We start from the raw sequence: 16,646 nt of genomic DNA, 5'->3' as shown, positions 1-16,646 counted from the left end.
TTATATCCTCAGCAAATGTGTGCTAATTAGTACTGGGATTGCTGGAACATACTTATTAGTATGGTTGATTATGAATTATTATGTGATACATGCTAAGTGCTAAATGATATAAACATGTATCTGCCTGTATAATTGTATGACTGTGGAATATGATAATTGCCTGCTTGTTCCTGGACCGTAAGGCGGCAAGAGGTTTAGTTATTACTTCCTGACTGGCCGTATTGATTAATATTTCAGCAAGGTATCAGATAAGAATGAATCCAGGGCAGACATATACTTCAGTTGGCCAGAGTGATCAGGGCCAGAATAATAATAATAGCCAGGGTCAGGAAAATGACCAGTTGCAGATTCCACAGCCAGCTCCTGTAAACTGGCAGCAGATAATCAGTGATCTGCAGGCAACAGTGTTAAGACAGGGAGAGGAGCTTCATCTCCTGAAACAGCAGCAAGTGCCTGCAGTGGCCAGTGTATCAGAGGCACCTCTTGTGTCAGTGCCAGCAATAAAGCATCTGCCTGAGGTTGGAAATAAATGGGAGCCTCTTTATGAAAGGTTCAGGAAGCAACAATCTCCAGTATTTGAGGGCAGTCCAAATCCTGCCAAGGCAGAGTAGTGGATGAGTATGATTACCACTATCCTTGATTTCATGAGGGTAACTGGTAATGAGAGGGTGGCCTGTGCCACTTGTATGTTTTGGGAGGATGCCCGGATTTGGTGGGAGGTTATCACCCAAACCAAGAATGTAAATGCCCTGAGTTGGGAGGAGTTTCAAACTCTGTTTAATGAAAAATATTATAATGATGCTATCAGGGCGGCGAAGGCCGAGGAGTTCATTAGGCTACTTCAGGGAAGTTTGTCAGTCACTGAGTATGCCTTAAAGTTTGATCGTTTGGCGAAATTTTCCATGGAGCTGGTGCCCACTGATGGGACCAGGAGAGAGAGATTCTTGCAGGGGCTACAGCCCAGATTAGCCTGTGATGTACATATCACCACTATGGCTGGGGTTACTACCTATGCACAGGTGGTTGAGAAGGCACTCACAGCTGAGAGTGCAAAGAACAGGATCTGGCGTGACAGTGCAGCCAGAAAGGATTTCAGGAGGACAGGTCCTCCATTTTTGGGTTCTGGTAGGGGAATAGGCCCTAGTGAGCAGAAGAGGAAGGTTCCTGACACCTTCCCAGTTCCAGGTCCTGATAGGCGGCCCCGTGGTATTTCTATGGGTCGTCCAGGTGGTAGTGAAGCCTGTAAGTCTTATCCTGAGTGCCCTAGATGCAAGAGGCATCACTTGGGAGAGTGTAGGGCAAAGGCCTGCTTCTCATGCGGAGCAGTGGGCCATCTTAAAAAGGATTGCCCTAAGGCAAGGAAAGAAGTACCCAGAAAGGCGAACAGCTCGGCCCTAGCTCGAGTGTTCGCATTGACACAAGCAGAAGCTGAGGCTTCTCCCTCAGTTGTTACAGGTCTGCTTCTTAGTGCTGGAACCCCTTAAAATGTTTTGATTAATTCTGGTGCTACACACTCTTTTGTTGCTAGTAGTGTTATTGATAGACTGTGTAGACCCTGTGATTTTTATGCTGTGGGGTTTGGAACTTTGTTACCCACTGGAGAGTTAGTGGTATCCAGGAGATGGGTCAGATCTTTGCCAGTGACAGTGGAGGACAGAGAGTTATCAGTGGATTTGACAGAGTTGGTTATGACTGACTTCGATATGATATTGGGTATGAATTGGTTGGCAACGTATGGGGCAACCATTGATTGCAGAAGGAAGATGGTCACCTTTGAGCCTGAAGGTGAGGATCCTTTTGTGTTTGTTGGTACTGTGCATGGACCTCGTATACCTATGATTTCTGTATTGAGGACTAGGGATTTATTGTAAGGAGGTTGCATTGGATTCTTAACAGGATGAACATCACCTTTTTTTTTTTTATATTGTCAGCTAAAATACTTAAATTGTTACGATTCAAACACTTAATTGCTTGAATCGTAAGTATTTTAGCCGCCAATATTTTTTTCTTTTCATTATTGCAAATTTTTGTTTGATAAGTGAAACCATATTAGTAAAAAGTATACTAATTTTTAAATTTTAACTTGGTAATTTTTTTTTTGAAAGGAATTCTATCTTATTCTACTTGTCAAATAATGCTATACATATACATATAAAATGGGAGGAAAAAAAGAGTGTTACTAGTCTACCATTTCTAATTGCCTGTTTATTTGAAATTTTTACTTTCATTTTTTTTATAACACTTCTGCTTATATTCTTTTAGAAATTCAGATGAATAAATCAGGATTCAGGACTACCTTTTTTTTCCTAATAATATTTATGAAAATCTTGGAAGAAATATAGAAACTTTTTTTTGGGCCTTTATAGTTTAATACGAGCCTTTTTCTACGGAGGCCCAACTGAAGCCCATGATTGGATAGCCCATTGCTAAGAAATGGACTTAAGTAGGAATGAAAGACTGAGCAAGATTGATGATACAAAGAGACACAAATTATTTGAATTTTAAACTGAATTTAGTATCTAAGTTTAACATACACACATTTAGCGGCGAAGATACTTAAATTTTTAACAAATGCTACATTTGGCTTAAAATTTAGCATCAATAAAAATATATTTAACTTGATACATCACTTTTTCTTAATATTAATTAAATGTATTATCACCTATAATGACAATTTAATGATTTACATCACCCATTTTATAAAATTGATTTAAACTACTTATATAAATATATATATTACTAGTAATCATAACAAAGATGTATAGTTTGGTGTTTTTCAACATACGTCTCAAAAAACAGTAGTTTTCATAATGACAATTCTCATAAGTTACCAAAAATTACTAATTTACTTACTTCAAGTTACAAATGTTTCTTAAGAGTTACAAGTTACAAGTCGAAGGACTATTGATTTTTTTGTAATTTTAGTCCTTCACCGTTAATCACTAACAATGGAGGACTCTTGCTACAAAGAAATGTGTACAATTTAAGTGTGTCCCTAACATTATTTTATACAATATACTAAAGGGAAATTAAAAAAAATAACCAAAATAAACTTACTAATGGGTGAGAAAAATACATATATTAACCATATATTTTCAAAGATGAATTGAAAAAAAAATAGTGTAACATAAATATACAAAATAGCACAATAGTATATATATTTATGAGCAATGCTAGACATACTCCCATATTTCACATAAAAATTACACTATGATGTGTAATTAATCTCAAACATACATATTTTTAAGTGGGATCCACACAATTTTTAATTGCATGATTAAAATTAGTTACAAATCATAGGGTGTAACTTTTGTGTGCAATTTGGAAGTGTGCCAATCATTTCTCTATATTTATATATACATTGTGACGATTCCAAAATATAAAAGTAATTTGAGTAACCAACAAATATATATCATAGCACAAAACATACATATATCATTATCATTCAACTATATATATTATCATGTATTTAAGTCATTTTGTACCATAAGTAACCATAGTTGTGTCTTTTTGCTAGATTATTAAGCAAGGGACATACATATATAAGCCCAACCTATGGAGTACTTTTGCTACAATTACCTAATGATTAAAAGCAATTAGATGGCTTTTAAAGCATGTTTAGGCTTGCAATTAATTATCATATATTTATAAATTAGCAATGGAATTGTGTTGATTTTAAAGTAAAGGTCACAAAAATTCAAGTTTTTAGAAATAACACATTGTAGTTTATGGGTTCTTAAAACTACAGTGATTTTTTTAAGGAATAAAACTACAATAATTTACATGTATGTAAAAGTAGGGAGCTTCTTAGGTAGATGTATTACTTTTGCTCATACTTTAAAGATATTTTCTATTTTTGATATTTGGAGAAATTATAATCAAATTTTTTTATATGACAATTATAGTAGGCTTCCCATCAATTTTCGGGAAATTCCGAATAATTTATAGTCTCGAACTCAGAGTTCAAATTGTATGATTTTCACGCATATTAAAAAATTAGGCACGTGTGCAATTGACTGTTTGAACTCTGATTTCAGTCGGTATATTATTCGAAATTTCTCAAAAATTAGTGGGATCCTTGTTATAACTATAATGTACATCATCATGCAAAAAAATTGGATTATAATTTCTCTAAGAACCAAAAATAGAAAATGCTCCTACAGTAAGGGAAAAAGTGATGCCCTACCTAAGAAAATTCCTATAAAAGTAACATTATTTAATTGCTAATTTCAAAAACCATTTGTATACAAAATAAATAAAATAAATAACATTTTTGCCCCTTGAACTTTTAATATTACCAGATTGTGCCCCCTAAATTATACGGCATGTTAAAATTTTCATCTAAACTATTAATACTATCATATCGTGCCCCATGTTACGATTTGCATAAAATAATTAATATTTTTACCCCCAAACTTTGACAACTACCAAATTGTGCTCTCGTTAATTATAAAATTTTAAAAATCTATTTTTCTAATTAATTCTTAAAAGTATAAAAAAAATCAATAAAAGAGCAAAATTATTTCAAATTCCTTTCAAATACATTTAAGTTTAAAAAAAAAATTGTAAAAAAAAAAACTAAATTGTTACAAATAAAAAAAAACATATTCCCTTCTTTTTTATTATTTTTTAATATATTTTTTAAATTACTTTCTATTCTTTCAGTTTTCTCAATGTTTTTAATTAATTAAGTTTTATATATTTCTTTTAAAATTAATACATTTTAAATTTGTAATATTTTATATGTTGTTGACCACAGCTTTGGCCAACGACGAGTAGACGAAAAAATGACGATAAATATAATAGCCTTGAGTAGAAAATAAATGACACAAACGATTTTATAGTGGTTCCGTCCCAATTTGTTGGTAATAGCTTAATCCACTTGGAGTTGTGATATATGTTGACCTACACTCAAGATCAAATGAACTTGGGTCAACTGAGTTTCTTAAGTATAAGTCGTAAAAACCGAGTTTCTTTATAGGGAATACAAGCTTTTTACTCTAAGTTTTGTCAGAAAGTACTCCAATAATTACCCAAGTCAAAGTTCCTAGAGGTTCCAAAATCAAAAGTTCGAAAAAAGTCCCTCAAATGATGCCATGAGCTGTCTATTTATAGGCTCATGGATCGTACAAGAAAGGTCTCCCGTTTTGACGGAGTCTTTGGTTATTTTAACCAATTCTAATTAATAAAATAATAAACAAATTCAAAATACAACAATATGGCTATTACTTAGGGATATTTGAGATATTCTTGTGGTAGTTACGAGTGATTCTGGTTGTAGCCGTTGCTGAGTTTTTGTAGAAAAGTTACTGGGCACTTAACTCTTGAGGTTCTGACATATCTGGTCGGCTACACTCCTTAATTTGACATAGCTGGTCGACTATATCTTCTTCCTAATGTAGTTGGTCGGCTATGTCTTCTTCTTGACATGGCTGGTCGGGTATGTCTCCTTCTTGACGTAGCTGGTCGGCTACATCACTTCCCTCACATAGCTGGTCGACTATGTCACTTCCATGACATACCTAGTCGAGTATGTCACTTCCATGACATACCTGGTCGGGTATGTCACCTCCCTAACATACCTCGTCGGGTATGTCTCTTTGATTGTCATATGTGGTCGGGTATATCACTTTCTGACCAGGTAAATTCATACTTGTTTTTGCCCAACCAGATCAAACCATCCTCGCAGTCAATGTTCTTCTTGACCAGTGATGCGACAACTCTGCAGGTCATTTTTTAACCTTTGTATTTCCCTTGGTTGACACATTTATTGACCATTAATACCCTACTTAATAGTCATGCATTGCCACCTGTCACTCCTGATTACCATATCATCAAACTTAAATTTTGGAGATAACATATATATTTTTAATTTTTAAAATGAATTTATGGGGCAAAAATGAAATAATAGAGAGTAATTAGAAAAATTAATAAAAATGGATAAAGAAGAAGAATGAAATATGTTTTTTTTTTAATTGTAATTATTTAGTTTTTCTTTTAAAAAATATTTTTAAACTTAAATGAATTTTAAATAATTTTAGTCTTTTATTGAATTTTTTTAATAATTTTTCTTTAATTTTTTAAGAACTAATAGAATAATAGATTTTTAAATTTTTATAATTAAATGAGACACAATTTGGTAGTTGTCAAATTTCGGGGAACAAAAATGTTAATTATTTTATGCAAATCATAACAAGGGGCACGATCTGATAGTGTCAATAGTTCAGGAAGAAATTTTAAGTAATCATATATTTTAGAGGGTATAATCTAGTAGTGTAAAAAATTCATCGGGTAAAAATCCTATTTATTCAAATAAATATAATCCATCTTTTTCACTTGTTTATAGGCCCATATCCATATATTTAAAGACTGTTTTGGGTCCATTATATTTTTGTATATTAGTGGCCAAAATGGTATTTTTGACAAAAGTAAACAAGGGAATGAGTTTGAACCTTAAACATTTATATTAAAAATAAGTTTGGTTACCCATCAAAATAAATAGTGGAAATTAGAACCTATACCCATTTTAAATGATCCATTTTAATTTTTACCCATTATTTTTAACTCTTATTTTAGTACCCAAATTTTCAATTAATGTACCCATTATACCCCTTCAATTACATGTTTTTTTTCTCCTTAAACACACTACAATTAGAATGTATTTCTAATTTAACTATAATATGACACATATAATACACATTACAACAACACTTAGAATCATGTACTTAAATGAGGGTAATTTGAGAAATCTCATGATAATAATGGGTAAAGTTCAACTAAATATATTTAGTGTCTAATTTTAGTTAACTACTCATAAAAATGGGTAGTTCTCAACTTTTCCCATCAAAATAAGTTGTGATTTTTTTAAACTTCTATATTTATCAATATTTCACCATTAATTTCGATTAAAATTAAACATGTAACTTTCGTTACAGAGGCAAGAAATATCTACCACAGTTGGCAAGTACATTTTTTTTTAATTAGTTACTATAGTAAAACAATTACATAATATGAACATGTTTGACAAAACAGTCTTCTTTTAATAATCACTCCTATAATAGTCTTGTTTTGATAATTTATTACAATACGACATCCCTACACTCTGTTTGAATTTCATACAAATGCCATTTTATAATAAATTAAAAAAAAATTAATTTTCAAAATAACATTATAAAATAATATAAATAAATATAATTATGTAACAAACAGTATAAATAAATAAGGGCCCGTTTGGTAAAATTTTTATTTTTGAATTTTTTAAACACAAACATAGAAATATTATTTTATTTTTAAAAAATAAAAATATATTTGGTAACTATTTTTGTTTTTTGTTTTTAAAAACAAAAACTAATAAACACGTTTAATAACTTTTATTTTTATTTTTTGTTTAACAATATGAGGTGTTGGTTTAAATAAATGATGAAAAAAAAAGAAAAATTGAAAACTGTTTAAAAAAATTTTGAAAGTAAAAAAATTCTATTTTTAAAATTTAATAAATTTTTAAAAGAATAATAAATAAAAATACAATTACCAAATATATTTTTTATTTAATTATCAAATTTTTAATTAATTAAATAAAAAATTATTTTTATGAGTGTTAACAAACCACACCTAAATATTTACAAAATTTAAATATGTAATCCAATGCCATATGATATAATACAATTTCTAGTCTTCAAGTAGAAGCTTAGTTTAGTCACATCAAAAGTCATTAGATTTTGGTCAATTGCTGACCATTTGGTAACATGATCAGTTTGCTTTAGTTAATCTATATATTTATATGATCATTCATATATCTTTGTTCTTCGTTTAGTTAAACAAGCTGCTTAATCCTCTTGTCTAATAATATTATATATTCTTGAAAATAACTTTCTTATATTAGCTTCTAGGTGATATATAGAATCAACCCACCACCACTAAAAGCTGGTATATATATTTTCTACTTTATAGTCAAGTCTTTTGCTAGTTACAGGCTTCTTCTGTTTACTTTGATTAGAATTATTGTAATTACACTTTGGGTCATACTACATTTATATGTGTATATATATATATATTTATGATATATTGGATGTAGACTACTTTGTAAGACCTATCTGAATTTGGCACACAAGCCATGCTTATGCCATATTATCTCGTGCAATTTTATCATCAAATTATAATAACATTTTCGTAGAATGTTATTCTATATTAGAATGATCCATTAGCAAAATTTCATATTTTTAAAAAATTATTTTGTACTCTAGTCTAGTTTTAATAATTATTTGTAAAATTGTATCTCATAATTTAGACAATTAGTCAAAGTTTTAGACAGGTGGTCGAAAATTTTAGATAACTGGTTGAAAAATTTAGACAACTGGTCAACTTTTATCAAAAGTATACTAGAGTGCAAAATTACTTAGAAAAAAAATGTCATTTTCACAAATTTATCATATTAGAATAACTTTAATATAATGATAAAAAAAATTTAGTTCCAATTTAAGGCCGATTATAAATAAAAATAAATTCAATATTATAAAAATTAACACTATCTCTTCTAAATAAAAAGTGTGTAGATAATATAAATTCTTGGTTTTAACGGTTTGTTTTGTTAATTTTAACGGAATATTTTAAATATTAAGTGGAATATACGTTTAAAACTAGCTAAAAAAATATATTTATTAATTATATTAATATAAATTTAAATATTATAAAATATCATTATTATAATAATATTTAATATAAAACTATATATATAATAATTAAATTAATATAAATATAAATTCAAATTCAAATGTTATAAAATATCATTATTATAATAATATATTCGACCAAGTGTCTAGATTTTTCGATCGGTTTGTCTAAAATTTTTCACCAATTATCTGAATTTTTCAACTGACTATCTAAAATATTCGACTACCTGTTTAAATTATTAGAGGTTATTTTGTAAAGAATTATCAAAATTATGCTAGATTACAAAATAACTTAGAAAAATAAACTATTTTTGCAAGGAAACCAAAAAAATACACGCACATATATATATATATATAAATATATATACACATGTAAGATTAGTGTTTACAAAATTCTCATATCATTCTTATCTTGTTCTACATGGTTTAGATCAATACTTGTTTTCATTATGGGTTCTTTGGCAAAATGACTTATTTTTTAAAGTTATTTTGTATTCAAGCCTAGTTTTAATAGTTCTTTGTAAAATTGTTTCTCATAATTTAGACAGCCAGTTGAAAATTTAGACAGGTGGTTAAAAAATTTAAACAGTTGGTCGAAAAATTTAGACAACTGATCGAATTTTAGACAGATGTCATTTTGCAAAAAAATTTTAAAAGTAGGCAAAAGTACAAAATTACTTAAAAAAAGAAGTTATTTTCACAAATTTTTCTTTCATTATAGCTCTTTCTCTCTCTATTTAATATATATATATATATAGATATATGTAAAATCTCCATATCATTGATGTCTTTATTATACAGTTTAATTTAGTTTTGCTATTGAAATTTTCCCCCTAAAATGGGAGAATATATGCATTTTTGTTTTTTTTGCTTTGAATATTATATGCATTATTAACATGTAAAAAATAATATAACAATATAAAGTCAATAAAAAACAAACGCAAGCATACTGTTCTTTTTTTTTATTATTATTATTTTGATAAACGAGCATTATCTTCTTTGAACACAATATTTTAAATTATCATATCTTTGAAATCAACGTAGAAAAGTTGTGTTTATGAGATGGGTCAGAAAAAAATATTTATTTCTTTCATTTTCTAAAGTGTTCTAAATGAATAACATTATTTTTTTCAAAAAAAAAAAACTACGTATATATAATGTTATTAAAATGACACGCTTATTCTCCCCCTTTCACTAGTGTTTATATATTTTTCAAATAATTTGTTTTTTTTTATAACCAAGAGTATACTAGTGTGCCACATAAAAAGTAAGTAAAATTTAAATAATTTATAAGAACAGAAATTACTTATTAATAATCTTCATTATTATTTTCTAAAAAAAAATAAAACATTTCACACCAAAATATTGCCAATCACAATCACAATTTATCATGGGATATATAGTTTAGCTAAAGTTTGATCAAGAAAGATATATTATACTATATATTATCAAAAGTGACAAACTTTTTTAATACAAGAGTTAAAAAATTATCACGCCTAAAAAACCCATGATATTGAGATTAGTGATAACACAATTATTCATTTTAGAAACACTTTTCTCTCACTAAAATTATTATTAATTATTACTTTCTCTTTTGTCTTTTTTTTTTTTTTTTCTATGACTATTATGTGTTTTTGTTATGTACTTGGGTGCATATTGTCTAAAACCCCACGAGTATAAAAGAAAAGAACCTCTTTTTGATTTTTATCACTTTTTTTTATTTTATTTATTTATTTATCACTATTTAAGAAAGATTTAGAAAAAAAAAAAGAATTTTGTGACCAAATCCAGATGGGTTAAACAAGGTGGCGGCTGATAGTGAAAGTTCAATCATAAGGTGAAATGAACTTGAACCAAATCTATAGTAATATCATCACTACACTACACTACTACTACCCCACCAACACTCTAGTACGTACATATATTTATGGAAATTTTGATTTTGATTTTTTTGAAAGAAAAAAAAAAAAGCTTCGAAACTTTGAATAACTATTTTTGGAAAAATTATAATAAATTCAACATATATATGACAATTTTTTTTATAGGAGTTTTAGTTTAAGCTTTACCGATGAGATTCTTAGTATTTATCGACCCGTGAATAGTTTTCGGTGCAATTTTTTTTATAACCATGTATATAGTAGTTGTTTAGAACATCTTGCAAATTTTCAGAAAATTCCGAATAATTTATAATACTGAAAACTAAATTCAAACTTATTATTTTACACGCGCATAATTTTTTTTTAGAATAAAGTGCTTTTCATACCAGCAATGTTTAGCAATTCATATTCATGGAGATTAAGATTAAGATTGCTACTATATTTTTGCCCTCAAATCATGGAGATTGTCTTACTTTTTTTATTTTATTTAAATTTTTTTTTTGTGATTCGTGGTCTTTGAGCTGAGTAAGATTGGTCTTGGTATTAATATTTGGAAAGAATAATGTGTCTTATCCCTCCAAAAATGAGATATTCTTTTTCTAAAGCTTTACTAGAAATTTCAATGTCACAATTGAACTTTGGGGAATAAGTGAGGACAACTCATCATAGTCTATTAGCATACAATTGTCCAATAGAGATTTGCATAGATATATAAATATGTAGCTTAATTAGATTCTTAATTGATAGTTTGTTCTTAAGATCTATCATTGTTAATCGACAAAAAATATGTAATCATGAAGAATGTGATAAATTTTTAAATATTTAATATTTGTTATAATTAAGTACTTAAATAATTTTTTATGTCTAACTGCGCAGATTCCTGATTGATAGTTTGTTCTAAAGATGTAGGCGGTGGCCTATCATTCTTAATCAACAAAAAGTACGTAATAATGAGGAAGGTGATAAAATTTTAAATATTTAAAATTTGTAGTCAATCGAGACGCATAGAAATATAAATATCTTAATTATTTTGAATTAATAAGGAAACAAAGAGACGAAATTTCAGTTAAATCTTAACGATTCTTACGAAAACGACAACTAATTATTATTTTTATTTTAAAGTATTAATAACTACCTGATGAATTTGAATTCAACTAAACGATTCAAATGTTGAAGAAGTATAATCGTCTCTCCATGTGTGGGAACATAACACTTTCAACAAAAGGAGTGAAAAAGGTGGATATGAATTAGACTTGGGATTGTTAAGTACTTGCCTAGGTCATCTTAACTATAGTATGAATATTTAGTACTATTCTATAGTGGATTATTTTCTAAGATAAAGATATGGACTTGGTATATATGGAAAATGACACACACATATATATATATATATATGTGTGCTTTAATCAACTTGTTTTGTCCACTTGTTAGAATGTCTTCGTCGATAGATGGGATTGTGCGTGATCTTTGAATAATTGATCCAAAAGAAAGCTTTAGTAACTTATTAGGTGTTCAACTTTTTTTTTTCAAGAAAAAAATGTGAAGCTTGAATAGTCAGCATAAATCAAAAAAAGAAGAAGAGAAAGTCAGTTTATTTTATCATCGTTAGGTTAAATACATGTGTCAAACTCAAACATACTACATTCTATATAGAGGGAAAACAAAAAAGACCCACTCTTGAAAATAAATGAAAAACGTTGTCTATAAATAATAATTGGAAAAAAAATCTCATTTCTTATTGACTATAGATATACGACTAAGATAATTTTATTTTATTTAAACTCTTAAAACGTAATTTATTATTTTGAATGGTTTTGTTGTTACAACATATTGTGCATGGTTCTCTAACGTACAATCAACTTATTTTTTTTCTAAGAAAGAATATTATTCCTTTTGTTCCTATATATTTTCTTCAAATTCAAATAGGAATAAATAATTAATTATATAGTGCAATATTTTTCCTTATTGCTTTTTATTTTGAAGGGCCTTATTGCTTATTTCTATACTCAATCCTATTATTTTTTGTGAGTAGGATATGGGTATAGGGTACTCATTAGTATCTCTACTTTATTAAAATTTGTGAATTAGTACCCAATTTTTTTTTTTTTTGGAAAAAATAACCAATATCAAGTGACAGATACTAATAGAACTTGACATTAAGTACTTTTGCAAATAATAATAAATTGGGTACTAATACACAATTTTTTTGAAAACATTTAGTACTTTTGCAGCTAATTCTCCTTAAAATTTTAAGAAAGATTTAAAAAAATCAATATAATTATACTCGTAGATATTGATTGTAAATACTAATAGTACCTGTATTTATAGAATTAATTAAAAAGTAGTATTACTAATAATTAAAACAAGTATTTTAGTATTAGAGATAGTAAATACGACTAATGGTAAATACTAATTAATAAGACTCAAATCAAAGAAAAAGTAGTATTATTAATAAGTAAACTAAATAATTAAGTATTAGAAATAATATATACTAACAGAATACACTATATGTACAGTATAAATTAATTGATTCGATAAGTTTAGATTAAGTATTTAATTTTTAGTATATAAATTATAATTTGAAAAGATATTGTAATGCATAATATTTAGTGTATATTGTATGGCATGTATAATTATATTTAAAAATATATAATAGTTGTATATACTTTTTAATTTATCTTATAAAATTAATTTTAGTATGTTTTTATACATATTACACATATTAATATAATAATTAATTTAAAAAATAAAATTATTTTTTAATGTATTTTAAAATTGACTGTATTATGTATAAATAATGTACCTATAAATATTAACACATAAGTAATTATAGTAAACATGCAACAAATATATATATAAATTTATAAATGTACGCTATCCTATACTCGCATCGGGTATATGTTTTTGTACTCTCACCCTACTTTAAACTCTATTTTAATAGATAATGTGCTACTCGGATAAGTAGGTACCCACGATTAAATGAATTTTCCTAACAAAACTTTTTCTAATGGAAAACAAATCCGAGGGAGTTCAATCGTATAAGATTACAAAGACAAATGATCTTGCCAAATTTTGATCCTTAAAAACTTTACGACCATCTCAAGAGTAAGACTTATATTGTTCATTCAAATCAAGTTCTGTTGTAATCATTTGTTAAATGTTCACTAATCAACTTTGTTTCTCTAAGCTTAGTCATGTAGATTAGAGTAGCCAATAAACTACTCACAGATTTTTTTTTTTTTTTTTGCTTTATTATATATGTTTATTAATCTCATGCAACACGATTATAGAATTGTGAATATAATTAATTCATTATTATTAATCAATATAAAAAAAAACGAATATTTCAAGATTGAAATAGCATATTCCTTCTATAGTGTTTCTTTTTCAACATTAGCATTAATTAATTTATATATAGAAACTTTGGATAAAGTCGAGCTTTGTTCAAAACCCTCGTTCTAATTTGATTAATTTATATCTTCTTACGTATAACCTTTTTTAAATAAAAAAAGAAAAAGGCAATTACTAACTAAAGCATGTGTTTCAAACTAATTAATTATTTCCATTTAAAAATGTCATATACTAAAAGATTAGAAAATGAAGGTACGATGATGTGTACGGTATTTGACCATAAAGTCAAATCATCTCTTAATCTCATTTTTATTATTTTGGCCAAAGGCAATTTATATATACAAGAACATCTTAATTGGATGTATTTATTATAGGGTGATTTTATGGTGTACTTCTTTGTTGTTTTAAATACTAGAATAGTTTTCGAAATAATTTTTTTCATGATCGTGTATACTGTAGTTATTTAATACATTTGTAAATTTTAAAAAAAATCTGAATAATTTACTGTGCCGAAAACAAAGTTCAAATATGTTTTTTTTACTCATATAAAATAATTACTCACGTTTGCAACAATATTTTTAAACATTGTTTTCAGCACTATAAATTATTTCAATTTTTTAAAAATTTGTATAATGTTTTAAATAATTACAGTGTACATGATAAAAAAAAATCATCAAAAATTACTCACGACCTGAAAACACAAAAAGGTGCACCGATGCGTTTTTTTTTGTGAGGTGCACCAAAAAAATTATATTTATTATATATATGTAGGAGTCAATTAGGTCTTAAGAAACTTGATCAACTTTGACATAGTACATAGAATAATCTTTTTTTAAAAAATTACAAAAATATAATAGTTTACATATTTATATATTAAAATTCATGATTACAATGAAGATTAATATTTCAACTACTTTTTATTTTGCTTAAATAATTGCTTATCCTTTTGTATAAGTGTTGTTTGGTAGCACTTAAAAAAATAGTTTTTAATTTAATTAATTAAAAATTTGATAATTAAACAAAAAAATGTGTTTGGTAACTCTATTTTTATTTATTATTTTTTAAAATTTTAATTAAAATTTATTAAATTTTGAAAATATAATTTTTTCACTTTCAAAATTTTTTTAAACAGTTTTCAATTTTTTTTTCTTCTCTTTTTCAAATCAACACCTTATATTATTAAACAAAAAATAAAAATAAAAGTTATTAAACGCGTTTATTATTTTTTGTTTTTAAAAACAAAACAAAAAACAAAAATAATTACCAAACATATTTTTATTTTTTAAAAATAAAGAAATAAAAATAAAATAATATTTTTATTTTTGTATTTAAAAAATTTTACCAAACCAACCCATAACTTCTCAAATTTTCTTTAAAAAATAAAAAAAATTCTAATACAATTTCACATTTCTTTAGTAAGTTGGGTTCAATGAATATTAACACTTTCGTTCATATTCTCCTCAAAATAAATATGTCACTTTCATTTTCTTTCATTGTGTGCTGGAAAATCCTATGTATTATTTTATTCTTGTTATTATAATTTTTTAAGGAATATAAATCACGTTTGTGATTGGTTTGTATTTTATTTTTAAAGAAAAAAAAATGTCATGTCAATAATAACTTTTTTTTTTGGATTTTTGTAACTTGTGGTCCAAACCTTTGAACCTATAAAAAATCCAAAATCTTCTCTCAATTCAATTCATTCGCCTACCAACCCATGATACCAAAATTCCATTCCCATTTTCTCACTTAAATAAAACTCTTTTATTTCATTTATTTAATAGTTTCTATATATATATATTTTTTTTAAATTTGACTACCCAATTAATTAACTTCTACTTTGTTACTAAAAAGTTGTGCATTTTGGCGGAAATTCTTGCTTATTTCTCGGTAAAAAAAGAAAATAATAATAATAATTAAAGTGTGTTTAATAAGCTTTATTACTTACTTGTAGTCGACAGATTCTACTTTGATATTTTGTTCTTTTATTATAACTAGTTGACAAAAAAAATATTATAACTAGTTATTACAAGTGTTTTTTTCTCAAGTCACACCACTCCAAATATATTATTTATATTTCATTTATGACTTAATAGTTATTTTGATTCACCTATTATTATAAAAAGTGTCATAAAGACATAAATTAATAAGAACACTGTGTTAGACCAAAGATTTATATTCCTTTCTTCATCCAAAAGAAATATATAATAGTAAACAAAATATTTTTTGTGGTTAAATTCTAAACACGTGTACTAAGGAAAGGGAAATAAAGTTTTGTAATATAATTGAACAAGTCAAATTAGTATTAAGTATTTTACTTTTATCAAGTTGGCCTTATGTGCTTGATTAAATTTACGTTAACGGCTGATATTATTATAGATGTTCATGCTCAAAAAAGAAGAAGAAAAAAGGGTCACACTTGAAAATTTAAAGACCATAAAGTGAAAATGTTAAGACTTTTAATATCACTACCTATTAACTCAAAATTTGACATCATGACTTGCCATACGAGGAGGACACGTGATAGTAAAAAGCTGGTCCAAATGAATAGGTTGCTCTAATATGTAGGAAGCCATGTGCCTAGCAGGGATTTAAGTTAAACAAAGCTTGTTGCTCGAATACGAAGAAGTTGGTCGAAGAAACAATAACCTCATAAAGATGCTCGAATCAAGACCTACTCGAAGGAAGATTTATTCAACAAGCAGGATCCGAATTTTAGGAAATATTTATGTAACCGATATTTAAATGC

The sequence above is a fragment of the Humulus lupulus genome, chromosome X (assembly GCF_963169125.1).
Source record: "Humulus lupulus chromosome X, drHumLupu1.1, whole genome shotgun sequence".
In the NCBI taxonomy this organism is placed as follows: domain Eukaryota; kingdom Viridiplantae; phylum Streptophyta; class Magnoliopsida; order Rosales; family Cannabaceae; genus Humulus; species Humulus lupulus.
This window is presented reverse-complemented; position numbering follows the sequence as displayed.